Here is a 27,370-nt window from a genome sequence, read left to right as displayed (position 1 = left end):
CTCTGTGTATTTGTTCCTTGGGGAATTTTCCCGCCCTTGCGTACTGAATCTCTTCTCAAAACGTCGGCACTTCTCGGATTCCTCTGTGTGTTCTTCATTTGGAAATGTTGGTACCCTTGCGTATCTCCCTCGAGGGGTTATTGGTACCACTGTGTGGGTATGAGATTGTTCTTTCCTAGAAATTTTGCCGTTCGCCCATACACATTCTTTCGAAGAAATGCTGTCATCTTTGTATATAATGACGTGACTCATTAGGATATAGGAGGAAAAGAGAGCGTGCAAATAGTAACTACTGGAATTCTGTCCTAATGCAATGGGTTGTGTTTAAGCTGAAGACTGCAGTATGGTTGATAATAATCGTCCTACATGAAAAGTGAACTTTATTTTTTATGAAATGTTTTCTGCTTTCTTTCTTTAATACCATTAAACACACAACGCCCATTCAAATAAAATTCCGAAGAAACCGTTCAGTCTCATGCAGCATGAGCTGGTATTTCAATAACATCTTCAGATCAGTTTCTGCGAAAGTTTTGAAGTCATGAGTTTATAAAATACTTAAGGACATTTTCCGAGTCAGTATAGTGCTGGGTTTAATATCAGGATTAATGGAATGTTCATGTCAAAATTATTAAAAGTTTAAGGACAAAGTTGTTGATCCATTGAGATATTGCCCAAATATAATTTTCTTCATGTTGCAGACTTCTGCCGATATTAAGGTTAATGTCAGGTAAATGGCGTTAAATTCACTCAAGTATTTAACGTCAGGGCCTAGAGCCGAGGGCATTTTAGATTTTTGAGTGAAATGTTGCAGACTTCTGCCGATATTAAGGTTAATGTCAGGTAAATGGCGTTAAATTCACTCAAGTACTTAACGTCAGGGCCTAGAGCCGAGGGCATTTTAGATTTTTGAGTCTGTAACATTATAGAGTTGATTTTAGTTGCATGTTAAATGTCAGAACTGAAGTGGATGAAGAACCACAGTTAAATAATGATGAATATTGAATGTCAAGATGACAGTTTACGAAATGTTAGAATTAAATTGATGTGGACGTTGTACGTATAGGTTTACATCGATGGAAAGCAACGTTAAATTTAACAATATATTTGAAACAAGTGCATATCGTTGGAACTGCTGAGTATTGAATTGTAAATAAAGCTTGGCTTAACCCAACCCTGGCCAACTAACCTAGCCGGGGTCGTCGTCTTCAGACCTATGCTACCAGGTGCCGTAATGCGAAAGTCAGTATTTATATTTAGTTTCACCGTGCACAAAATATCTCGACAATTTTATAAATCATCTTAGATTATGTCTTTTAGATTATTTTGCTTTTAGATGACCAAAGAATCAATGACGATTAAAGGATTCATCATGAGATGCCAAAGACATTTTTGTTAAGATGATTTTCTTTGCTTTGTTAAGATGACTATCTTTGCTACATTGAAAATCCCTCCTCGATCGCCTCTGCACTTCAGTAATTTGCTTCTTTTTCAGCACTCATGTTCTCCATGGTCTTCCTTAACGGTTCCCATCAGCCGTAAAGATTTCCATTTTCTTTATGGATTTCCAAGCAAGCTCTTAGTTTTCATTACCTAAAAAGCCAACAGAAAAAACCTGCTTCCATACTTAATGCCTCTCCTCATGGAACAGCATGACACCTTAGCCACTTCGGTAATTGCAAGATTTCTCATTGTTAAGAGTAGATATTCGGGGTACTTGGTACGGAATTCCCTCGATTGATTTATTATATGTTTATGTAATGCTTTGTTTTTCATAAATAAAAATTGAGGACACTGGTTTTTTGTGGTGCAGGCGGTGAGACAAAAGTGAAGTGTTATTAGTTTTCCCATATCAGTGCACCTCCCGCTGTGCACTGTAGGCATTACTAAAGGTTCTTCGCATCGTTCCTTCGGCCCCTGGCTGCAATCCCTTTCATTCCTATTACTGACTTCCGTTCATATTATCTTCCTTCCATCTTTCTTTTCACCCTCTCCTAACAATTATTTCATAATGCAACTGCGAGATCTTCCTCCTGTTACACCTTGCAAACCTTCTTTATTCTGTTTCCCTCCCAACTCTGAATGTTCTCATAGGTCCCAGCCCTTGGCCCCTGGCATAAAGTTTATATTTCAATTCCAGTTTTTCAGCGAATGAAATTAATAATGAGAAAGGGGATCTAGATCGCTACATTCTTGAAATGAAGAATAGTAAAGAGTAACCAAACCAAACGATCCTGCAATTTGTAAGTTCCAAGTCATCTCAAATCTTTCCTCCCTCTGCAGAGAACAGACTCGCAGCTAGATGATGTTAAATATCTCCGCGTAATTGTCTTATAATTGAAATATTCATTTATTACTTTTGAATTTTATTTTAATTTTCAAAAACAAAAAAAAAGTATGAACTGGATGACTCAGTGCAGTATCAGTGCAGACACTTTTATGCATCATACCAACAAACTTGTCGTTAGTGGCTAGAGCAGAATTGAAGTTACTTATATTCATGTTTGAGTGACGTCACTTTTACGAAAACGCTAGGCTTCAGTTTTCCATCAATATGATAATATCGGTGAATTGGGTCCAAAGGATGGAAGGTGGATAAACAAGGTTTCTAAAGAATATTCAGGGTGTTATAATTTCCCACTGAGAAGACGCTGCGCCTCTGATGCAAGAAAGAAGACGGTTCATAAGAGTATGTCGGCTAAAATAAGGAAAGTTTGTTTTCAGAAAATATAATGACGCTAAAGAAATTCTTGGCCTCTCGTTCTGAAATGTTAAATTTATACATAAGATTATCAAGGGAGCGCCATGTTAAAGGTAACCCATACAGATAGACTCCCAAAACTAAATATATTTGTCAAATGTACAGATACCAAGTCGAGCTCAGTATTCCGCAAACAAAGAACGAGAGAGAGATTTGGGTGGGTGTCGCCCACTACATAATTCAACAGGTTTTGTACCACAAAACGTGCTAATGTCCCAGAAAGGTAAAATCCCAGTGAACTGATAAACCCAATGATAACTGGCCAAAATTATTATTGATATACTAAAAGAAAGGTCACTAGCCCACTGACCTTATGAGAACACCTGAAACTATGGGTAACCTAAAAACATTATACTGGATCGTTTCTGCTACAGATACTATTGCCAAAAAATGAAATTATATTCTGGTTTTAACGAAATTCAGATAAAACAAGTAAAGTCAAAAGACCTTCCCCATTTGAAGCGGCCATTCTTTTGTAATTCTGCCGACCGGGTGATAATATATGCACAGCCTATCTGTTGAAATGCGAGGGCATAACCTTAAACTCCTTGTTTATATCAGAGATTATTTCGTGGGAAGCCTTCCGCAGTGACTGGAATGGTGTCTTATACGGCCTATTTGAAATTGCCTTTTGCAGTAAATATTTTTTTGGGACGGGGAGTTTGCAGCCTCTTATCTTTTTCTTTGTCTTATCTGTGATATACAACCACTTCCAGTCGTGTTTTATCTCTCGTCGTGATTTTACAGACGTTTTTCTTGCCCCTATTGCCTGTTTTTTTTTTTCTAGTTTTACCTGTTTTCGTGATTTTTGCAGCCTCTTTCCGTATCTTATTGTGTGTATTTTCCGTTACGCTTTAGAGAGAAACATCCTTCTTCTTTATCCTTGCAGTCTGTCGTTTGAAGTCAAAAAGACTACCACCTTGTTTTCTGCAATAAAAACATCTATGCACGAAAGAAACAGATCATGTTCTGAATTAGGAAAACGGTGAAAATATTTGTTGTTGTTGTCATGTATTAACTATTTTTCCATTTTTAGTTGATTGGTTTCGTTTCTGGACTAAATCATTTGTTACTCTTTTTACCAGTCACTCCTAGATTTTCCCTTAAAAAGTGAAGGAAGTGAAAGTAATTTGACTCCCCGTAATTTTTTTATAGTCTGTAACCAGTAATCTGTTTAATCTTTAACTTTTCAAAATGAATGATGTTTACAAAAATTTTGATTTCTATAGTCTGAAACCTGTCACTGGTTTAACTTTTTTCTTTGGGGAACGAGCAGGGTTAACACAGACCTGACTTTCAGTGACTCTTAGGTTAGCTCGAAATTCCTGTTGGTAGCCATTCCATTAACTATATTCCTGCTCTTGCCGAATTCCCGTATCTTTCCTCTGCTCTCTCATTTGCCTTTGCCTTGCGAATTCCTTTTATCTGTTCCCCCATATCTCTCTCCCCTTTTATCTTCCTGTCACACATTTCCCCAATCATTTTCCTCGTCTTCCTTCCCTTTCCTTCTTGTCCCGAACCTCTCTACCCACAATCCCACCATGATGCCCAACACCACCAACCCCCTCCCCTATTTCTTCTCATCTCAGGCCCTAGCTGCCGCCCCCAAACCCCCAGCTTTCCAAATTTCCCCCTTCCACCGAAAAATCCATACTCCCTTCAGCTGCCTCACCTTCAAGCTGCCACCTGAACGTCAGATCTACCGAAGTGAGGGTATACGTCACGAGAAAAAAGGGAAAAATCTATTGCTAAAGTATTACAGCCTTTGTGCTTTCTATAATGGATGGTGATGATGAAGGGATTAAAGTCGTTTTCACTTTCTTCTTCTTCTTTTTCCTCCTCTTCTCTGGGCGATCCAGATACTTAGTAATGGCACTGCACATTATTCCAGAAAATATGAAAGCTCTCACAGTCAGAACTGAGGTGTTTTCGACGAACCCACTTTCGCCCTTCGCAGAAGTGGATTAAAAATGGATATTTTAAAGGATTCAGCGGTGTTCCCGTGGCTCTGCAGGGCTTTGTTTTGCATAACAGTAACATTGTATACTTTTTTTTTTTTATTCTTCTGGGAGATGTGTTCGTTTCGAAGGTGCGAAGAAGTAAAGAATTTGCACACTCTTTTCCAGGCCAAGATTAAGTTTTTTTTTTTTTTTTTTTTTTTACCATTTTTAGCTTTTATACAGAAACTTTTACAGAAATAGATAATACTTCATATAGTAATTTGTATGTAATTTGGTATGCACGAAATAAATAAATATAATTTTGATATGCACCAAATAAATGAATATAATTTTTTTTAGTAATACACAGAGAAATGCACACCTTCAAGAGAGTTGCAGCATCTGTGGACTCAGACACAACTATACGTACTTGAACACGCACCCGCATGCACGCTTGTTGCAAGCATGAAAAATACAATGCCTTTGCCATACTTATGCACAGGATAATGTACACCCAGGCATAAATAAAGTAAATGCACACATACGCCCCCTACTTGTTCATAAACTTCCCCCGCAGAAAGAAAAAGAAATCTCTTGACTCAGCGACCTCTTACCAGGCCAGTGACAACAAACCGCAAGAGCAAATGTTGGGGAACATTTATGTGTATATATGGCCGAGAGCTAACATACACTGGAGAAGGATACTGAGAGAGAGAGAGAGAGAGAGAGAGAGAGAGAGAGAGAGAGAGAGAGAGAGAGAGAGAGAGTAAAAGCAAGACGTAGAGTAACAGTGCGTAACGTAAATCCTGAGGCACTTTAACCTTCTCCTTCACAAAAGGACCATTTGCCCGCGACAGCTTGAAGGATGGTAGTGAAGGTGTAGATAGTGGAAGAGAGTAGGTTTGTAAGAGAGAGAGAGAGAGAGAGAGAGAGAGAGAGAGAGAGAGAGAGAGAGAGAGAAATTCTTGGATCAAATTGCATCCTGCATCCTTCGCCTGGATCCAAATAGAGGTGGAAATGACACCCTGTTGCGGTAAGGCAGGATTTCGGCTGAGGCAGACAGCCCTCCCTTTTGTATTTGAGGGCCAGGGAAGAAAATGGCGGCTTCTTGGCCAAATGTCCTCCCCCTATTTCAAAGGCTCTGTTTTTTTTTTTTTTTTTTTTTGAAATATTGTGGCTGCATATCAAAGATATTAGATTATTGTGGATGCAGCGTAGATATGGTTTTTTTGTTTTGTAAAGGGAGTTTTTTTTTTGAATCGCAGAAAAACAAACTCGGGACAAAAAATATTTCAAGACCTTGTTTTTTGCTTTCAAATTTGTTTTCAGGGAGTAAACTGGATTGTTTAAGAAGGAAATATACTTTCATTTTTCTTCTGCATTTGTGTTCCATGTACAAATCTCAGAATTTTATTGTTTTAAATAACGAACTCACTGCTTTTAAAGGCTTAAGTTTTCCTTTGAATATTTTCTGTCGTTCACACCACTCTTTTTTTTTAATCGTGCTAATTCTTCTCAAATCCCTCAATTTCTTCCATTAACTCCAATGTTTTTTATACAGATGATTCCCCCCTCATAACTCATGCTTTAATGGACTTTCTTGATGATTACAGACTATTCTTAGAAACTCGTCTCATCCTTTTAATGATTTATGTTTTTTCACTCTCATAACGTCCTGATTTCCATTACTGCCTTTATTGAAATGCATTTACTTCTATTTGTTCATCTTTGTTTATTCTTTCGCTCTTAAACAGATTCATGATTCACAATGATTTCATACTGTTCCGGTCTGATTCTCTATTTCTGTTCATTTCTCTTTATTTCCATCATCCCCTTCCATCGACAGTTAGATTGCACCCTGCTAATTCTACACACCTCTTTCTTGTCAGTGTCTTTTGCTAACCAAACATTTATTAGCGGTCTTTCATATTATTCAAGCAATCTCCTATTTTTCCCATACTCCTCATTGTTAGACTGACGAGTTCACCTTTTAATTTGCATGTTCATCTTCTCAGGGTATTATTAATTTCAACTCTATTTCCTCCCTGAGATGCTTCTCCCTTTTCTTAATCGTTTATCCTTAAAATTTTGTGTTTCTGGCTTTCTTGGACCTGGGAATACTCGTGCGAAATCATAGCTCGTTAAATTACGCAAGCTAATTTTCAGGACGACTTGGGACTAAACCAAGAGGAGATAAAGAATACCAAGACACATGAATGGGAATCCAGCCGCAGATATCCTCGTGTGGCTGACCTACATGAAAGAGGTGGAAGAGGAAGAGAAGAGGCCGAGAACGAAGCTCAGAAGCCACACCAGGAAGACAAGGGCTCAGGACAGGACAGATGGAGGACAATGCCCTACGGACGAGCAGTGAAGACAGACTTGAATTTCACTCGGGAGGGATTAGAGAGGCGAAGACACACAGCTCTCGAGGCCGCGTTGCCACTGGTAAACAGGAGCCTCCTCAGAGATGCAAGTCGAGTTTCCTTCATCTGGTCGAGTTAATTGGATATTTACCAAGCACTCTCCCTCGCTAACAAGCTGGATTCAACGCCGTTAAGAATGGGATGCTCTTTGGAAGTGGTTTGTACTGTCTCGACACCGAGACAAGGAGACGAGTGGAAAGCGACTCCCGTTGGTTAAAGAAAAAACTAAAAAGAAAAAAACTTAATCTTGTTTAATTTTGATTACAGAAGAGCTTCGAAGACAAGAGGAGGAGAAGGATGAATTTCTCTTCTTGGTAGGAAAAAAACTTAGAAAAGAAACATGTTGAATTCTGGTTACGTAAAATATTTCAAGGGTTATTACGGATAACGAGCAGAGAGGGAGTTTAAAATCTTACATCACCCGAAAGTATGAGGGGCTGGGCTGGTGGATGGTATCTGACGATGCATTATGCTGGATGTTGTTTGCTCTTGACGGATGAGAGATAATAAGCAAGGAAGATTTATGCAACGGAACAATTTTTTTTTATTCAATAAAAATGGATGAAATTCCTAAAGTAAGTTTTTCAGTAACTTTGGAAATGTGTTGTGATTTTTCATGAAAATGGACGAAGTGTGTTCTATACTATATAAATTTTCTTTAAACGATATCACACAAACATTTTGCGTAGTCAGTGATGACAGGTCTTTTAACAGGTTTTTTCAAGGAGTTCATGGCGTTGTCAGGGTAATCTTCGGCTATTTTGATTTTTGTCAGCCATCTTGTTTTCATGTCGGCTATTTTGATTTTTGTCAGCCATCTTGTTTTCATGTCGGCTATTTTGACTTTTGTCAGCCATCTTGTTTTCATGTCGTCTATTTTTATTTATGTCAGCCATCTTGTTTTCATGTCGGTTATTTTGATTTTTGTCAGCCATCTTGTTTTCAGTCGTTTATTTTGATATCTGTTAGCCATCTTGTTTTCATGTCGGCTATTTTGATATTTGTCAGCCATCTTGTTTACAGTCGTCTATGTTGATATTTGTCAGCCATCTTGTTTTCATGTCGGCTATTTTGATTTTTGTCAGTCATCTTGTTTTCATGGCTCTATTTTGATATTTGTCAGCCGTCTTGTTTTCATGTCGGCTATTTTAATTCTTGTCAGCCATCTTGTTTTCATGTCGCCCTTCTAGGTTTTTGGTTCAATTTCTTTCCTCTTCTGTATCAACGAATTTTAAATTTTATGAGAATTTTAACGTGATTTTAAATGCAATGGATGAGTTGCGTGCCTAAATCAAATATCCGAAAATGCACGGATTCGTCAGCTTTCACCGCACACATACAGAAAAATCGTTCCTGAAACGTGCCGCATGTTTTTTTTGTTGTGTATTTGTTTTATGTTTGAGATTTTCTTCCCTCTTTTATTGTTTTTTCCATACGAATGTTTGCACAATTTGGTTAACGCAAAATCTGTAGCAAACTTGTTCTTTTTTTGGCTTATTGCATTATTGTTAATCAAGGAAGCTTTTAACCCCTCTCTGATCCCTTTCTGAAACAGTGAAATTTAGTATGTACATATATACATATATATATATATATATATATATATATATATATATATATATATATATATATATATATATATATAAATATAAATATAAATATATATATATATATATATATATATATATATATATATATATATATATATATATATATATATATATATATATATATATATATATATATATATATATATATATATATATATATATATATATATATATATATATATATATATATATATATATATATATGTAGAATCTACTGGTCACTTTTACCTGACACATATGTAATTCTTACAATGCCCTCTTAACTTCTCGGATTCTTCGCTTTTTGGATGTGCTTGTAACTACGAAGCCGTACATCTGGATGTACGGCTTCGTAGTTACAAGCACATCCAAAAAGCGCGAAGAATCCGAAAAGTTAAGAGGGCATTGTGGTTATTAGAATTACATATATATATATATATATATATATATATATATATATATATATATATATATATATATATATATATATATATATATATATATATATATATATGTGTGTGTGTGTGTGTGTGTGTGTGTTAGTATAAACACACAAACACACATATGTATATATATATATATATATATATATATATATATATATATATATATATATATATATATATATATATATATATATATATATATATATATATATATATATATATATATATATATTAGAGAGAGAGAGAGAGAGAGAGAAAGAGAGAGAGAGAGAGAGAGAGAGAGAGAGAGAGCGCTATTATACATGGTCTATTTGGTTTTGTAACGAAATTGTATTATTGTTTTTGTCTCAGAAATCTCTATAAGTTATTAGGCTTCAATTCTCAATTTGTTCCGTCATAAAAAACATTCATTTCATTAAAGCAAACAAATAAATAGCTGTTGTTGCAGAGGCCTTATCACATTGTTTTAACCTTTCCCCCTTTATCAGTAGATTTATTATCAATCAAGAAATTTTATTATAAATTTTATTCATTTGCTGAGCATAATTTTCGAAAGTACGTTCGTCTCAGTCTTAAAAAAATAATTTTGGAAAAAATGGAAAAAATGAAATCTTGAGAAAAATTATATAAAATATAATTTTGAAAAATATATAATTAAAGAAATATACTTTTGAAAAAAAAATTCTGCCGCACCGCAGTGATTGCGTAGAATTATGAAACCAAGAGTTTTTTTTTTCGCAGGCTATTTTCCAGTTCGTTGGCTTTTCATGTATGTTAAACAACCCGGTATATGATTGCTCAAATGAGTGTTCGGCTGTAGGGAAAGATTAGATAGAAAATAAATGGGGTTTTTCATCGTAGCGGTTGTTTCATTTTATATATATATATATATATATATATATATATATATATATATATATATATATATATATACAGTATATATATACATTTATATATATTTACATATATATATATAGAGAGAGAGAGAGAGAGTAAAACTTCAATATACATTCACGATGCCATAACTTTATAATAATACTTAAGCTCGTCACTGCATGTGAAAAAACACATGAATGATCATAATTCAAAGTTATTTTCATTTATTTTGATAAGTGCAAGGAAATGATCTCATAAGATACAAGATAAATTTGAAGTGAAAGGATTAGATTAGCTTAACAGGTTGTAAAACTCACTTGAAATGAGAGGAATAATTATCTTAATGATTTCCTTTACGAATATCTCCTTAAATTTGTACAAACAACTATAGCAATGTTAGCATAAACAACAACAACAACAATAGCAACAACAGAATGTATATTGGGCTTCACGATTTGGAGGAGAATTGGGAAAAACCTTTTTATTTTTTTTTTCTGAAAAGAGCAAACATAAACATTGTTGACATAAGCGTCAGACTACGCCGCCATGACGATAAATGCCATTCAATATTTACGGAACAAAACTATTTCATATTGGACCGAATATTCTATAAAAGGGCGCCCATATTTTTCTGCCTCCCTCCTGGATATTATAGGAGGCCTCAAAAATGAATGTTTTCGAATATTTGAGTTTTAAATCTGGCAGACAAAGCCCCGGATCGGTGTTTGTGTAAGTTTGCCAAAGTTGGAACACGTTGCGGACGTGTTGGGAATGAGTTAGAGAAATTGTTTATGTAGGGATTTCTGAGCGAAGGACGAGGGATGGAGACTGCAGTGAGCAGTGCCAAAGAAAATTATTTACATGATGAATGTACATCAGCAGCTTTCTTACGTAATAATTATCTCTAACTTTCATTTATTTATTTTTTGAATTGAAAGAAAAAGGATTAGTAATTTTCCTAGGTAATACTATTTATACGAACGCTTTACTTCGTGTAAATTTAAAAGTAGTGTAAATTGCACCAGCGGTTTGGATATTAATGTTGGCGAGTTAGGAAATGACTGTAATACAACTTTAAAGCCCTATGCCCGTTGCTTTAATCTTTTGAAATATTTTTATGCGTTGTACTAAAGCACTGCTTTCTGTGTTCTGTGTTCAAATTTATATGTGTAAATATAATATATACAGTATATATATATATATATATATATATATATATATATATATATATATATATATATATATATATATATATGTATGTGTGTGTATGTACATGTGTGTGTATGCATAAATATAAACACACACATATATATGTGTATATATATATACATATATACACAGTATATATACACACACACACACACATATATATGTATATATATTATATATATATATATATGTATATATATATATATATATATATATATATATATATATATATATATATATTTATTTATATATATTTGGCTTTATTTTTTGACGCACCTTCTTTTACAATTGTATATCCTTCTGGTAGTGAAAATAACAATCCTAGTTGTGAATGACAGATTGGAAAACACTGTATCTGTGAACAATCTCCTTCTGTCATGTATTATCGGATGTTAAGGACCTTTTTAACCTTCCTGCATATTTAGTGCAGAGAGAAAACAATTCATAAATATTTCTGATTAGTGAAAAGATACTTAGCAACTGCTTTCAGGAAAACGAAGAATTGCTCACGAAACCGTCAAAACCAATGTGCTGCTCTTGCTGAAATAAAAACAAAGCTTTAATGCTTTGCTGTTGCTGACGAGTACGCAGATTTTCCAGTGACGTTGATGCAAATCCGATACCTCATTTCGATTAATCTCTTTCGGGAACAAAGAAAGCCGGGAGTGCCGACGTCAGGGAATGTTTCCAGTGTATGTTATCATTATCATAATTATTATTACGAGTAACATGAATGAATACAACAGCAGGCCACATAAGTTATTTATGGCGATGCGTCTAATTATTGCAACACGATATCATCGAGAAGCAAATGAATTAAATGTATGAGTAATGGGAATAAAACAAAATTCTACATAAAATTTTGGGTGCAGAAGGATTTTTTCTATACTAGAAATGATGTATATGAAGTTTAATGAGATTTTTACTGTACATGATACGAGGCAGTTTTTTTTTCTTCTCATTTATCGACGCGCTGATTACTGGCCCGGGGGATTTGTTTACCAGTAACTTAAGGAAGTTGAACAGCTAAGTGGAAAGAGACTGAAGAGAACTGGTGGAACGTAAAAAGATTAGCCAAACCAACGCAACTAGTGATTACAGTAGGCACGCAATGCGTACCGTAGGCGGTAACCCACTATGGCGTTTGACCGAAGTGAATTGGAAAGGCTCTTGATGTTTGTGAATAAATTCATTTCAGTCCACGAACGGCCACGTGAGTGGAGAGCCACACGAACAAACGCACGAACTCTTCCGCCCACACTAATATTTAAATCCACTGCGTAATTAAATTCAATAACGGCGAATGTGATTACTGAATTTAATTGAATAATCATTTTATCGAGTGACAGGGCTCAGAATGCCCCTCGAAACTATAGCCAGTCGTTCGTAGGGGCTTTTAAAACTATCTGTTGAGTTTTACAGGAAATGGAAAAATATAATTCAACAGCTTTTACGGATTTCGTTCAGGTTAAGATTTTTAGTTTTCTGTAAAAGAAACCAATTGTGCCGACTTTGTTTGTCCGTCCGCACTTTTTCTGTTCGTCCTCAGATCATAAAAACTACTGAGGCTAGAGGGCTGCAAATTGGTATGTTGATCATCCACCTTCCAGTCATCAAACATAGCAAATTTCAGCCCTCTAGCCTCAGTAGTTTATATTTTAAGGTTAAAGTTAGCCATGATCGTGCATCTATCAGCGCAACAACACAGGCCATCACGGCCGGCTGAGAGTTTCATACTTCATTATATGCTGTACAGAAAATTCGATTGCGCCGAAGAAACTTCGGCGCATTTTTTACTTGCTTCCATTTAGGTAAAAACAAAAGGGACTCCTTCCGAAAGCTTCTTTAAAAAAAGTGCTAAGGTTATACAGTTCCCTTTTAGACGAATGTCATTTTACGGTGACTTTTAAACAATAAGTAAATCGGTTATTTGAATCGAATGTTGCTTTATGACCTTAGCAGAAATCTTGCTTCTTCAAAACAGACATTCTTTCATCCATCACTGTTCAGTATTCAGCTTCCTCTTTTAAAATTTCAATGATCGTTGTACTCCTGGATTTTCTTTCTCACGAATACCATGTGAACTTTTGGTTAAACAAATTCTATTTACTTTCTATCCTACAGCTCCGTAAAAAGACCCAATCTCTAATAAAAATTCTTTGCGAAAACACAAACTCTGCTTTTGGAGGTAGTGTACAGTAAATAAGAAGTAATTGCTACATTATCTGTCTATTTTCAGTTTTCTGTAAAAGAAAACTGTTGCCGACTTTGTCTGTCCGTCCGCACTTTTTCTCTCCGCCCTCAGATCTTGAAAACTACTGAGGCTAGAGGGCTGCAAATTGGTATGTTGATCATCCACCCTCCAATCATCAAACTTACCAAATTGCAGCCCTCTAGCCTCAGTAGTTTTTATATTATTTAAGGTTAAAGTTAGCCATAATCGTGCTTCTGGCAACGATTTAGGGTAGGCCACCACCGGGTCGTGGTTAAAGTTTCATGGGCCACGGCTCTTAGAGCATTATACCGAAACCACCGAAAGATAGATCTGTTTTTTCGGTGGCCTTGGTTATCCGCTGTAGCGACTGTACGAAAACTCGATTGCGTCGAAGAAACTTCGGCTAATTTTTTCCTTTTTTTTTTTTTTTTTTTTTAGTCTAGACTCTTAAATGTATGTAAAGTACTTCTGGTAAACTACAATGCAAATATCTCTCTCTTATTGGCACAAAGTCGCCTCCAGTGCGAAATTAACAACACTCCCTCATTCAGTTTTCGTAGCATTCAGCGTTTCCATTTTCAAATCCTTTTTTAAAAAGCAAAAAAAAAAAAAAAAAAAAATCGAAAAGCGCGAAAAAGTCGTAATGAGAAAATGCAGAATTAATGAGGTATTGAGAGACAAAGGCAGTTGGAGAGGAAAAAACTCATTGTCGTCTGATGGGAACTTTCGTCGGGAAAATTCCTCCTCCGAAATGACTTGGGCCATTTTTCGTCAACTTTATAATTATATGCTTCAGGTGTCTCTCTGGTCTATTTTGGCTCGCGCCTGGCGCACGCTTACTTTTCCTTCCTCCCCTCTCCGCACCCCACCCCCTTTTTTATCATGGTTTCTTGCTTGCTTATACTGAGTCATTTGCAGGGTACAGAGTGTTTGTTTGTTTTGGGGTCTGGCGAGATTGCGACAGATTAACTGCTTGCGCATGCAAGAGCCGTGCTTGCTTAAGGCCAGGTTGATAAGGCCGTGATAGTAACTATCATATCACTTTAATGTATAACTGGTGCTTTGAGATTGTACTTGGTTGAAAACTTAAGGAAAGACACCGTGAAAGTATCCTTGCAAACGAACTACTCGGGTGGAGTGCTTGATCTACTGCATATACGTGTGTGAATGTGTTCTGAGACTATCAAGAAAATAAATATTGACGCAGTAAAAAAGACAAAAAGACACACATACATACGTACATACACATGCACGCACACACATATATGTATATAATGTATATGTATGTGTGTATGTGTGTGCGTGTATGTCTATATGATATGTGTGTGTGTGTTTGTGCGTGTGGGTAAAAGGATAGAATGAGGCTTATTTATAAATCATTTAGAATCTATTGATCGCTGTTAACTCTAACTCATATACATAAGGCTCTCTCTCTCTCTCTCTCTCTCTCTCTCTCTCTCTCTCTCTCTCTCTCTCTCTCTCTCTCTCTCTTAAAACCCACATCTACTTCCTTAAAATTGTGTGTGTGTGTGTGTGTGTGAGAGAGAGAGAGAGAGAGAGAGAGAGCCCCTGCAGCTGAATACATCCGCCATTTTTTTCAGGACATCTTTGTTCCGTATTGAGTAACGATGTCTTTACAATTTCACACGCCATTTACTGTCGGAGATTTACGCTGATTCCTCCCCCACCCCTTCCCTCCCTGCTTCTTTTAAGAGCGATGTGGTATCCCCTACCCCGCCTCATCCCGATGCCAAAGCTTATTTTTCATTTTTCAATCACTCCTGCGGCTCGAGTGTTCATGAAGACGCCTCAGATATGTATCGTAACGGAGACCTCCCGGCGTTCCGGCGTCTCATATTATTTGATGTGAACTGATACAGAGGCACTCTCTCTCTCTCTCTCTCTCTCTCTCTCTCTCTCTCTCTCTCTCTCTCTCTCTCTCTCCGGGAATTATTAGCAGTCATTTCGTAATACTTCCTTCGAGAGCTGAGAATCGTCAATTGAAAAAAATATCTGAAAAAGTGGTGTAACAACTTATGATAATTATGTAGCTCACTGTCAGTAACGTTAGTAATTAGAGTAATTAAAGGGCTGGTTGCGATGGAGTCCTTAATATTAATTCGTTTTAAATCGCTGAACGTAATAAGATCAATTTCCTTATCTAATCACTTACTAATGGAAGCCGTCTAAAGTGAGTAAAGAATAATTTTTCTCTCCATAAAATAGGTTAACTCGATGGCTTCATTTTGGGATTAGGAACCTTCTAATTAGTACTCCTCTCTTCTTTAGCCCAGATATACTGGAATTAAGGAAAAATTAAAATAAGTAAAAAATGCGTTGAAGTTTCTTCAGCGCAGTCGAGTTTTCTGTACAGCGTATAATCAAGGCCACCGAAAATAGATCTATCTTTTGGTGGTCTCGGTATAGTTCTGTATCAGCCGCGGCCCATGAAACTTTAACCACGGCCCGGTGGTGGCATGTCCTATGTCGTTGCCAGAGATACGAGTATGGCTAACTTTAACCTTAAATAAAATAAAAACTACTGAGGTTAGAGGGCTACAATTTGGTGAGTTTGATGATTGTAGGGTGGATGATCAGCATACCAATTTGTAGCCCTCTAGCCTTAGTAGTTTTTAAGATCTGAGGGCGGACAGAATAAAGTGCAGACGGACAGACAAATCCGTCGCAATAGTTTTCTTTTACTGAAAACTAAGTATATCTTAGTTTAACCAGACTACAAAGGCTAAAATTATTGGAATGTAACTGTAGGAGGCGATAAACCCTTCATTTGAAAAGAAGGGAGAAAATGGAAAATGGAGAGTGGAAGCGAGAGGGAAATTCCAAAATCTTGCAGAAGTAGATACAAGACAGTCATCAAGCGAAGAAATTGATATTTATTACCGTTAATTCTACAAGTTGATTTTATACAGAACCTTAGCGCCTTATTTATTTTCTATTACTTGAAAACTCAAGTAAATTGAAAAGAACACGGACCGACTTATCACCATTGTTTTATCACTCTGATGTACAATATAAAATTCTTGAGATAACTTTCGATCTATTTTTATTTATTTATCAGTATCATTTTGTTGGGAGAGTAGGCTTCATATGTTTACTCGAATGGTTTCAAAAGGCGGTGAGTGGAATCTACATAAAGGAGAAAGCCTACCCACCCCCAATGGTAATGGTAAACAAATATAAATAGATCGAAAACTATCTCAGAAATTTTATGTTTTACAACAGAGCGATAAAACAATGGTAAAAACCTGTCAGTTTCCTTTTCGAATTTACTTGAGTTTTCAAGCAATCAAAAATAAATAGAAACAAATTCAAAGTAATCTCATTATTTAATACAACAGAGTGATAAAAAATGTCCTTGTTTACCCTAGCTTTCAAGTAATAAAATTACCAGATGTTCGCGTAACTCGGTATCCGCTTCCTGTACTACTACTGCAGCCTTGTGGTAATCCTCGGTCAAAACTTTGAGGCAAGTACTCGTAAAAGTATCCGCGCGAAGACTGCTGGTTTCATAACGAATAAAAAAAAGGCCATAATAAAGCACGGAGATTTATTGCAAAACATTAAATTTCACCGTCCCTTTCCCTATAAATTGAGGAAATTTATTGGGATCTGGTGAATATACTAATATAAAACACGAAAATGTATTGCAAACCGTTAAAAATGAACGTCATCCTTCCTTGAAATGAGGAAAATATATAAAACGAGGGGTAATTAATAAAAAAAAGAGAAGTTGTAATGGAAGGAGAAGTATTTTAAGACTGAAGGCCCTTTCCCCTTTAAGTGGAGTAAGTAGGACAACTTTGTAAATATTCCAGTAATGCAGAAATAAGCATATGAAAACTTTTAGTCTCTTGCATCGGAGCTCAAGACTTTGCTACGATGCTAAAATTTTCCGCTGAATTTCCCCTTCCCTTTCCGTTAAGGCAGAGTCCGGAGGTCCAAGCCAGACCTCCTGCACCTTCCACTTCTTACGATGCTTGCCTAATGGCCAGAGCTTGAACTGGTATAAGGCCGGCCTAATTTTAAGTGGCTTTCCTCTTCCAATAACTGAAAGAATTTCCCTAATTACCTTTAAGAACAAGGAACCTATTCTCTGTAATGAGGATCAAACCTGCCAACTGTTTTATAATTTCTGTATCGTTCTGTAATTTCTGTATCATATTAGTTTGAATGTGTTTTCCATTGTCGAGACATGGCAATTTTAGATAATTCTTGGAATGTTTTTTAATACTTGTCAGCAATTTCCATATTAATGTGTGATTGTCTGATCTTTTTTTCAGGACGTTCAGGAAACGAGAGTCTAACGTGAAGAAGAGCGGTGAGTATCTAAGGAATAGATTTTTTATTTATATATCATCTTTACATGAGACCTATGTGTGTGTATACTCTCACGCGAACTAACGTGCTGTTTTAGATGATAATCAAAGCTTACATTTAAAACTTACACAAAAATACAGATAGTTTGTGTAGTGAGTAATTTCTCAGTTTTGTCCCTCATAAAATTGTACTCGGTGTGTGTGTGTGTGTGTGTCTTGAATTTATAAGTGTAAATTTTTAAGTGTAACTGATCTAATAATTATGTACCACATAGGTTAGTGTGTAGAATAGTTGAGTAAATAAGCATATATTTTAGATACACAGACATACAATATGCGTAATAACATTCATGTATGAAGATCGATTTTGTTGTTGAAAGTTAAGTAATTTTTCAGGTTCATTAAATATGCACGCGTGATCATCCTAATCATGTAATTGAATCTCTGGAATCTTAAGAGTTCAAACTTGATGAGAATGTGTTTTTCGTTGAGCGGGTTCACATGAGTTTCGTTTCAAAGTTTACTTTTTAAGTAATGTTTATTTTTTTTTTTATAATTTATTTTATAGTTTAATCTTCACTTCTGTGCTTTTTCCTTAACGGGTCGCTTTTCCTACTAGGACCCTTGGAGTTGTAGCATTAGACTTTCAAAGTAAATATATATATATATATATATATATATATATAATATATATATATATATATATATATATATATATATATAATATATATATATTTTTATATATATATATATATATATATATATATATATATATATATATATATATATATATATATATATATTTTTTATATATATATATATATATATATATATATATATATATGTATATATATATATATTTAATATATATATATATATATATATATATATATATATATATATATATATATATATATATATTTATATATATATATATATATATATATATATATATATATATTGAATTTATTTTAAGGATCTTACTAAGTTCATTACCTTTCCGTTTGTTGAGTGAAAATTTATGCGAATTTTTTATATTAAAAATTGAAATTGATATGAAAATCCTCAAAATATTCACTCTAAACGAATTTGATTCCACAAATCTTCTTGAACTGAGTCAAACTCAGCTGGACCGATACCATTTATATACCCTTTTAGGCTTTACGGGCTTCCAAATACATCTACCTCCGCTTACGCCAGAGTCCAGCTCACTACGGGCACAGCTGTGAACGGAAGCGCACGAAAAATACAAAGAAAATGATTTGCACGCCATTAGGGAAAGATTCCTTATCTCTCTTCTCATTCTCTATCTTATTTCTCCCTCAGTTTTCATTCCTTCCCCTGTCTCTCTGTCTCTGTCTGCCGTTCTCTCACTTTATTCTAAATTCTGTATTCTGCTCCTCTCTCTCTCTCTCTCTCTCTCTCTCTCTCTCTCTCTCTCTCTCTCTCTCTCTCTCTCTCTCATACACTGTCTTGTCATTCTACTCCGTTTGTTCTCTCCTGTGTTCCAGTTTTAGTTGAACCTATGAATCAACCCTTTCGTCCTTTCACTTCTCTCCTTTATTCTTGACTTTATTGATTACTCCATTCATTTCGCCTCTTTTGTTTGCCCAAGGACATTTTCTCCCACGCGGTCATTCTCTTTCCCCTTTTCAATCGACTTTATTTTCCCCTTTCTCATTAACTAACTTCCCATTTTATTTTTTCTTCCTATTGCGTCGTTCTCCCTTTGAAGTAGGGAATATCCCTCTCGCCTTAATAGGAGAAAGAGGAAGGAAAGAGCAGTGAAATAACCTAATAATTAATGGCCCTTTTTCAAGGCATGCTAATGGAAGACTAATTAATTACCTGAGGTCTTAATGAACATTTTTGCTAGATGTTTCTTCCCGGCGCTTCTTAATAGCCTGGCACTTTGTTATATATTGAATGGCAAAACTTATATAAATAGGCGAATGTAAATTCATTTATTTTACCCTTTTCCTTCGCATGGTAGGCTTTTCAGGGACAAGGATCCGTTGTTTTTCCCCCACAGGGAAAAGTTGATTTTCTGGGAAATTTGGTGGAGCACGTGGGTAATTGTAGGTGTATTTTTTCCGTAGATGAGGTAGGGCCCTATTGTTAGAATTTTTATTTATTTTGGCTCTGTAAATGTGAGTTGACTTTCCGGAAGGTCTGCTGGGACACCGGGTCGATTGTATAACTGTGCGTGTACATGTGTGTTTGTTTGTGTTTAGCGGTTTAGACAGAGAGGTAGTACTTCTGCGAGGCTAGAAGAGGGTAGAGTGTCACTCAGTAAATGTTTACTTCTCATGTTTTTCCTTTTTGCCTGTAAATTAGAGCCTAATCTTGATAAAGCATTGTAAAATCAAGGGTCAAGTTTTATGCAGTAGATGGGATAATCAAATTTCTGGGACATACTGGGGCACAGGGTCATTTATTTAGGGGATCCATTTACCATGAAGCCTGAGGGAAGAGGGTCTTTTTTTTTTTGCCCATTTTTGTAGTTGGAAAGGTTGAATTTTTGCACGAATATACAAGGCAGAATTTTTTTTTTTTTTTTTTTTTTTTTGGTTCTAGATGAAAGAGTAGATTTTCAGGACTGCTTGGTTATCAGAGGTCGAGTTGCCAATTTCTGACTTTCGCTTTTCCCTCCAACACAAAATATTGGCGCTGCAAAGGAACAGCCGTTATTAAATAACTGGGGCCAGCTGCACACATATTCCAATAAATGCCCGACAATTAGAATAGAGAGCGCATGTTGGAGAGTTTGCTGCTGTACAGCTGCATCGGTGATTGGTGGAAGCAATTATATTTCATGCGGGTTTATGAAGTTAATTACAATATGTTGTCCACCATGCTTGGATTATTTCTTTTCTCTCGGTGGGACACAGCTTTGTACCGTAGGCATATGTACGAGCGGTAATATGTACAGTGTACTTATGTGCAAAGGCATGCACAATTATACTCCCTTTTTTTCGTAATAATTTTGTTTGAATATGCAACCTTTCTTCAGCAGTCTTCACACTTTAGCTCTTGTATAATTACGTACGTTGATTGATTTACTACGATCTTTAGACTACGACTACGTCAAAACAACAATGGTTATCGACGCCGGAAAATAACTGGTTGCTTTATAAAATCGAAACGAATCATAATCTTCACAAAGATTTCTTGAACAATTATTGCCTTTTGGCATATTTTGGGAATTCACTCATGCTTTACCCCCTTAGGTTTTGTTATATTATTTATGCTCAAGTTACACTAAATTCCGTGGAACAGGTCCAAGTAAGAAAAATATAGCAAAGAGAAGTAGAGTATAATACAAATAACAATAAAAAAGACTGATTTTGATCAACACAAATACAATTATGGAAACAAGCAGTCGCCGAGAATCGCCATAGAGCTATACCATACACAGATCAATTCTCATGAATTCGCGGAATTGTTCATGATTACATATTGCTCCTTTAGGCATTCTTTTGGAAACTGTTTAGTCGCTGGGAATTTTAGGGCAAACTGGTTTGATCAGTCATTCTGTCATTCACTCCCAGAATATGGAATTTTCTGCCCTCAACCATGTTTCTTGACCGACAGAATCCGAATCTTTTTGGAGGCGAGTCACTTTTTGGTGAAATCAGTCAACAAAAACTTATTTTATCGACTTAGCTTCTAAAAGGACGCATAGCCTGACTGACTCTCCATATAACAACAGTAAGGGTAACCAGTCTCTTCGTCATCTTTTCAGCCTTTTACAGTTTAAGAAAAATATAAAAGTTCAAATTCTTTGTTAGATTTAATTGTCATCTTTCAGAAATCTTTGACATAAAAGACACCTACGTAAGACGCGTCTTTCTATTTCCCGCTCACGTGACATCTGTCACGTCCGATAATGGGTGGTTTCCGTATCCGGACATCTGCCACGTCCGGTAATGGGTGATTCCCCTATCCGGACAGAATTTCATGGCATTTGTACCGGACAGCTGACCTGGCGCTGAACTGCTCTTTTTTGACACCTGACAGACATAGTGACGTTCCTCTCTCTCTTACCGGGGTGTCACAGAAATATGTCCCGAGGGAAAATTCTCCAAAATTTCATTCCCTGTCAGCCATGCTTTGGTGGAAGGCGCGAATGAAGTGACAAGGCACGGCCGTGTCACAGGTATCGCTGTGTCACATATCGTTCTTCTAATATCGTCAGTAGTATTTCTTTTCGCTTATCAATTATTGTATATATTTAGTGTCACAGATATTATGTGTCACATATCGTTCTTCTAATATCGCCATAGTATTTCTTTTCTCTCATCAATTATTGTATTTGTTGTGCCACAGATATTATGTGTCACATATCGTTTTACTAATATCGTCAATAGCATTTCTTTTCTCTTATCACTTATTTTATTTTTCGTGTCACAGATGTCATGTGTCACATATCGTTCTTCTGATATCGTCAATAGTATTTCTTTTCCCTTATCAGTTATTGTATATTTCGTTTGTCAGATAGTATTTGTCACATATCGTTCTACTAATATCGTCAGTTGCATTTCTTTTCTCTTATCACTTATTGTATGTTTCGTTAATTTTATTTCTCCTCTCGTTTTCTCTTATTTTGTAACTTGTGTTCCTTAAATCTTATCTGGCAAATCATATCATATATCGTATTTCATATCTGTCATCTCATTTCATGACTCATATTATACTTGCTTTTCCAATTCACGATACGATGAAACTGAAACGTCACGTTCAATATGACATATATTAATTTGACATTTCAAACCTTCCTCACTCTTTACAATGAGAATTTGAATGAAGCGCTGTGCCTCTTGTCTCATATATTATTTCTCATACCTCATTCTCAATAGTTGATGTCTCCTGTCTCATTTCTCATGCTGCGCACTTAATCATTCAAATCTGTTTCATTTCTCATTTCTCACATCACATATATCGTTGCAAATATTGCATATCTTTTTACTTTTCGTATTCCGAATTTGTTAAGTAAAAGGTGTCCTTTTCATAAAGTGAGTCTGATCTCCCGATTCATTTCTCATATCACATGTATCGTAACAAATATCTCATATCTTGTATACTTTTCATATTCAGAATCTATCAAGTAAAAAGCATGCTTTTTGTAAAGTAATTTTCGGTTAAAAAGCCAGTGTTATCAGCTTTGAGCAATAATTCTATCACACGAGAATTACACATGGAAATAGATGCGTATAAGTCTATTAACCAAAATTATAATGAGAACATGTATCTGTTTCATTGGAACTGATAAATTAAGGCAATTAGGTCATGTTTCAAAACTCAAGACAACGATCGGTTTCTCGAATAGGTTAAACAATCTTCAAGAGCAACAGTAAACAGGAATGCCGTGATGAGGGCTTAGGGCCGAACATTAAAAAAAAAAAGTTCCCAGGTTGAAAAATGAGGCGTTTGATCTTTTAAGGAAATACTATTTCCTCGATCAGGAACGACTTGGAGGGCAAAAATATACGATGGGGAGTTGATGGGGTGTCGGAGGATAGCTGGGCCGGGTTGGGGGGTAGGTGTTGGGAAAGAACTTTATCAAGGCATTGATATAAGAAGGAGAACTCGGTGGTCTAAGTTGGAGAACTTTTATGGTTGGAGATTTGTCTTGACGAACGTCTTTGAAGACGGGCCCAGGCGAAGGTTGGAGGCCTTTCAACAAAATAAGGTTGAAGGATAGGAATATTTTCAAAGAGCGAAATATGTCAGGCAGAAACCGTCTACATCCTCGGGGACCTACAGAGCGAAAGATCTTCATTAAGCTTATGAGGTGGCATCCCTAAGAGGTGGCGAAATATGTCAGATGGAAACCGTTTGTAACCGCAAAGACTTAAGAGAGTGAACCGTGATCAGGGCAGTGAATTAGTGACCATCTTGTTTATTTTTTGTTCGAATGATTAATTGATTCTGACGGGAAATATCCTTATAGACATTTTCCTCCCCCTGATGTCGTATATACAATCCATACGTGCCTAAATAAGCACGCCCCTTCGAGCCTTCGAGTTTTAGTAAAAATCTTGAAAAACTTAAAATTTAAAAAAAGTACATCTCGTGAAGAAGACCAGCTTCTCCTACGATCTTCAAAATACAACTTGGCTTAAAGACAATGCCATTTTCAGGACCTCTGGGTAAAGGATAATTGCTTTCCTTATCCAGGCACTAAGAGAGGCAACCTATTCTTAAGTCCACAAGACTAGGGGATTAGACCAGCAAGTGCCGCATGGTCAACAGGCAATGCAGTTGTCATAAAATGGCAGGGGCTGGCCAACCATTGACAATCTGTGTTGAGCCAATTCTCAGCTAAGGACATTTTTCCATAATCTTGGCAAATGGTTGTACTCCCAGTTGGATCTGACTTGGTAATTCTTAATATTTACCAGTCCTCTACATTTTTTTATAACTTTTTGGAATGTGTCCTTTATGGTAAAGGAGTCGTTTTTTTTATATACTGTTTAATGACATTTTCCCGAAACGTCTTCTTGTCACACCATATCATGACGACTTAATGAAAATAACCGTGTTAAGATATGTAATGTAAGTGGAATTTTTAAAATGAACATGAAAATATCAAATTCTAATAACAAATAAATAAACCGGAAAGGTTTATAGATACGAGAAGTGCCCTGGGTTTTGTATAAGATGTTGACTCTGAAATATCCTTCCGGAGATATACATGCATGGAAAAGGAATCCTAGGGATGATGAGAAGATTCTGGGGGTATAGCCGCCGTTGATGTAAAGGTCAACAGGGTACGAAGAAGTGCTGTATCTATTATGAATTCTTTTGGACTTCCTATAATTCAAAAGCTCTAAGTATTGCATATCTATAACAACAGGTGCTTCGATGTTTTAATTTTCATTCTTGTATTAACGGGAAAAAAGTCCGCTATACTCATGATCAGTGAAACAAAGTTGGGTTAGGTCGAAACTTTAAACAGTAACGAATGTCGTTGACAAAAGCCCCCATGACCACGGAGCGACAGGAGTCTAGTGTTAGCAGTAATGAGTCTCAGTGAAGTTCGGTGAACAACGGAATGAGTGACTGAATGATCATTCTTGCTTATGCTTCCTTTCGACTAATAAACAAGTCTCTTTTAATATGGGATGTGGATAGCCTAGGGAGAGGGGCGGGGTAGTAGCCCGGCTTGATTTGGTCAGCCATATATATCCATACACTTTGCACCCTGAAAATACACGGACAAATGCTTAAAATTAAGATAAATTACGACAGAAGAGAACCAGTTACTGGGTTCATTGAGAAGGGGCCAAGTAGGGGTTTTGCTTTCGGAAATTAAAACAAATCATGCACAGATTCGTACTAATTGTCTTTTATAAACGCAATTTAAATTTTCATTATATGGTTATAGCTACTTCATATAAGACTCCAGAATGAATAGCATTTGGTTTGTTAATTAACAGGCACTCTAAAATTCCAGCCTTTGTAAGTAATTCATTGAAAATGAGTCCCTTACGTTGTATTAATGCTTGGTGATGGAGAATTTGATCATTCAAAATTAAAACTATTTTTATTCATTGTTTCTCTCACACAACTCTCCTAAGGTCTTTTCTCAATTTATAAGCAGATATATAAACTGCGAATTTGAATTAAGCTTTGGACTCTACGAAAGAAATCTAAAAAAAAAGAAATAGAATAGTTAAGCCATATTTAGATTTTTGTTGAATGTTTCTTTTTGTTTCACAGAAGCACCATAGAAAGAGCACCCTTGAAACAAACAAAAAACTGTAGAGAATCAAAAATATATATTTTTTTGTAAGGAAGGCGCACAAAAGAAAACAATACAGGGACATCCATGTCAGGAGAGGCACATCTGTGAATAAATAGGGAGAGAGAGAGAGAGAGAGAGAGAGAGAGAGAGAGAGAGAGAGAGAGAGAGAGAGAGAGAGAGAGAGAGATTTTAAATGGGAGCTCTTTTCCGCATCTCACAATTTATTTCTGCCCTCATTTTCCAGCTACGCATATAAATAGGGCCAAACCAGGCTCTGCTAATGGAAAACACCGTACTAGATTATAAAGGTTTTATCTTTGGGAAACTTTAATACCTGCTGCGTAAGACAATAATTCTCCTCCGTTCGGTGCGATAATGCTTGCCCGTCCGGTTATGTGCGATAACTTTGGCCTGGTACAGTAACTTCATTCTAAACTTCTGTTGATGGTCAGTGACCTCGTGTTTATCTCTGCAATGACTGGGAGTTCTATGTCTGTATTCTCTTTGTATGAAGCATTTTGCCTCTCTTTTCTATAAACTAGAGACCTGTCCTTCACCCATCCATTAATAATTATTCAACTCTGTGCTCTTGAACGTTTCTCCTAAAGCCAACTTTTTTTGTGCTTTTGAACGTTTCTCCTAAAACCAACTTTTTTTGTGCTTTTGAACGTTTCTCCTAAAGCCAACGTTTTTTGTGCTTTTGAACGTTTCTGCTAAAGCCAACGTTTTTTTTTATACATTTCCTCAACTTTTTCTTCGGCTGTTTGTTTTGCAAATACAGGTGTCTGTGACTTTATCCTCTTTGATGCCAGTTTTCAAAAGTCAGTCAATATGAGGGGCGGGGGGGTGGTGGTGGAGTTGGGGGGTGGCACATCATTTCTATTCTTGTCTACCTTTGCTGGAATGTGTCCCGTTCGCTCACTTGAAATTCTCAAATTGAGTTCTAAGGATGGATAGTTATCTAGAGATCAGTTCTGAGGCCGTGAAAGCAAAGGCCTCCATAATTCGCATAGGTCAATGATTTAATCAAAGCGTAGTGAATTTTTTCTTATTTTATTTCTAAAGGTCGAAAAAACAGCAGCTTGAACAACAACCAGAACCAACACTCCCCCCCCCACAAAAAAAAACTATCGTAACCTAATAACCGGTATGAATGAAGTTTGATTTTTCATTTGACATTGAAATACGTAGTCAAGTCTCCCAACCGGTGTCGTAGGCTTATTGACCAAACTTTGGTCTTAGCACGTGAAGTTCCTCGAGGATTACTGACCAAACTTTGGACTCTCGAGCGAATGCTCCCCGGCATGTGAATTATTACGTGTTATCAGAGTGGAGTCGTTGCCTGAAGTGTATCACATGTCCGTGAGAGAGTTCCAAGTTCAACGTTGGAGCCTTGCAAATCTGGATAGAAGTGGCCATAAGGCTACTTTAACGCGCCATTTACTGTTTGCCAATGTTCGCAGTTACTAAGTTTATTGATATTTAGTTACTGGTTGTATTATCAGCCTAGCCCCTAGCCTTCTTTACTTATGGGCTTTCTACTTCGGAGCAACATGCCCTGCTTGCTAATTCCTCTTAGACTTGTTCCATATCAGCGTTGACACAGTTTGGATACAAAATGAAGTCTGACTTATTCATTAGGCTCAGAAATCAACATTTCTCCAGTATTCAAAAACAATTCTTACACCTCAACATACTTATACCTTCTAGCACAGGCATAATCTTTTCGTTTTTATGTAACCATGCTCTCTCTCTCTCTCTCTCTCTCTCTCTCTCTCTCTCTCTCTCTCTCTCTCTCTACTCTGTAACTCGACCAAAACCATA

General features: G+C 36.2%; 1 protein-coding gene and 1 long non-coding RNA gene across 5 annotated transcripts in view; one reads left to right on the top strand and one right to left on the bottom strand.

The window, feature by feature from the left end:
* LOC136849200 (uncharacterized) overlaps positions 1-17,798 on the top strand; it is a 353,201-nt gene extending 335,403 nt beyond the window's left edge. The window contains exon 4 of the long non-coding RNA XR_010856257.1: positions 17,761-17,798. This is a non-coding gene — a long non-coding RNA (uncharacterized lncRNA). The remainder of the gene's footprint in view (positions 1-17,760) is intronic.
* LOC136849199 (band 7 protein AGAP004871-like) overlaps positions 1-27,370 on the bottom strand; it is a 408,970-nt gene that overhangs the window by 324,544 nt on the left and 57,056 nt on the right. The window lies entirely within an intron of this gene.

Source organism: Macrobrachium rosenbergii, chromosome 20, assembly GCF_040412425.1.
Source record: "Macrobrachium rosenbergii isolate ZJJX-2024 chromosome 20, ASM4041242v1, whole genome shotgun sequence".
NCBI classification, from domain to species: Eukaryota; Metazoa; Arthropoda; class Malacostraca; order Decapoda; family Palaemonidae; genus Macrobrachium; species Macrobrachium rosenbergii.
This window is presented reverse-complemented; position numbering and strand designations above follow the sequence as displayed.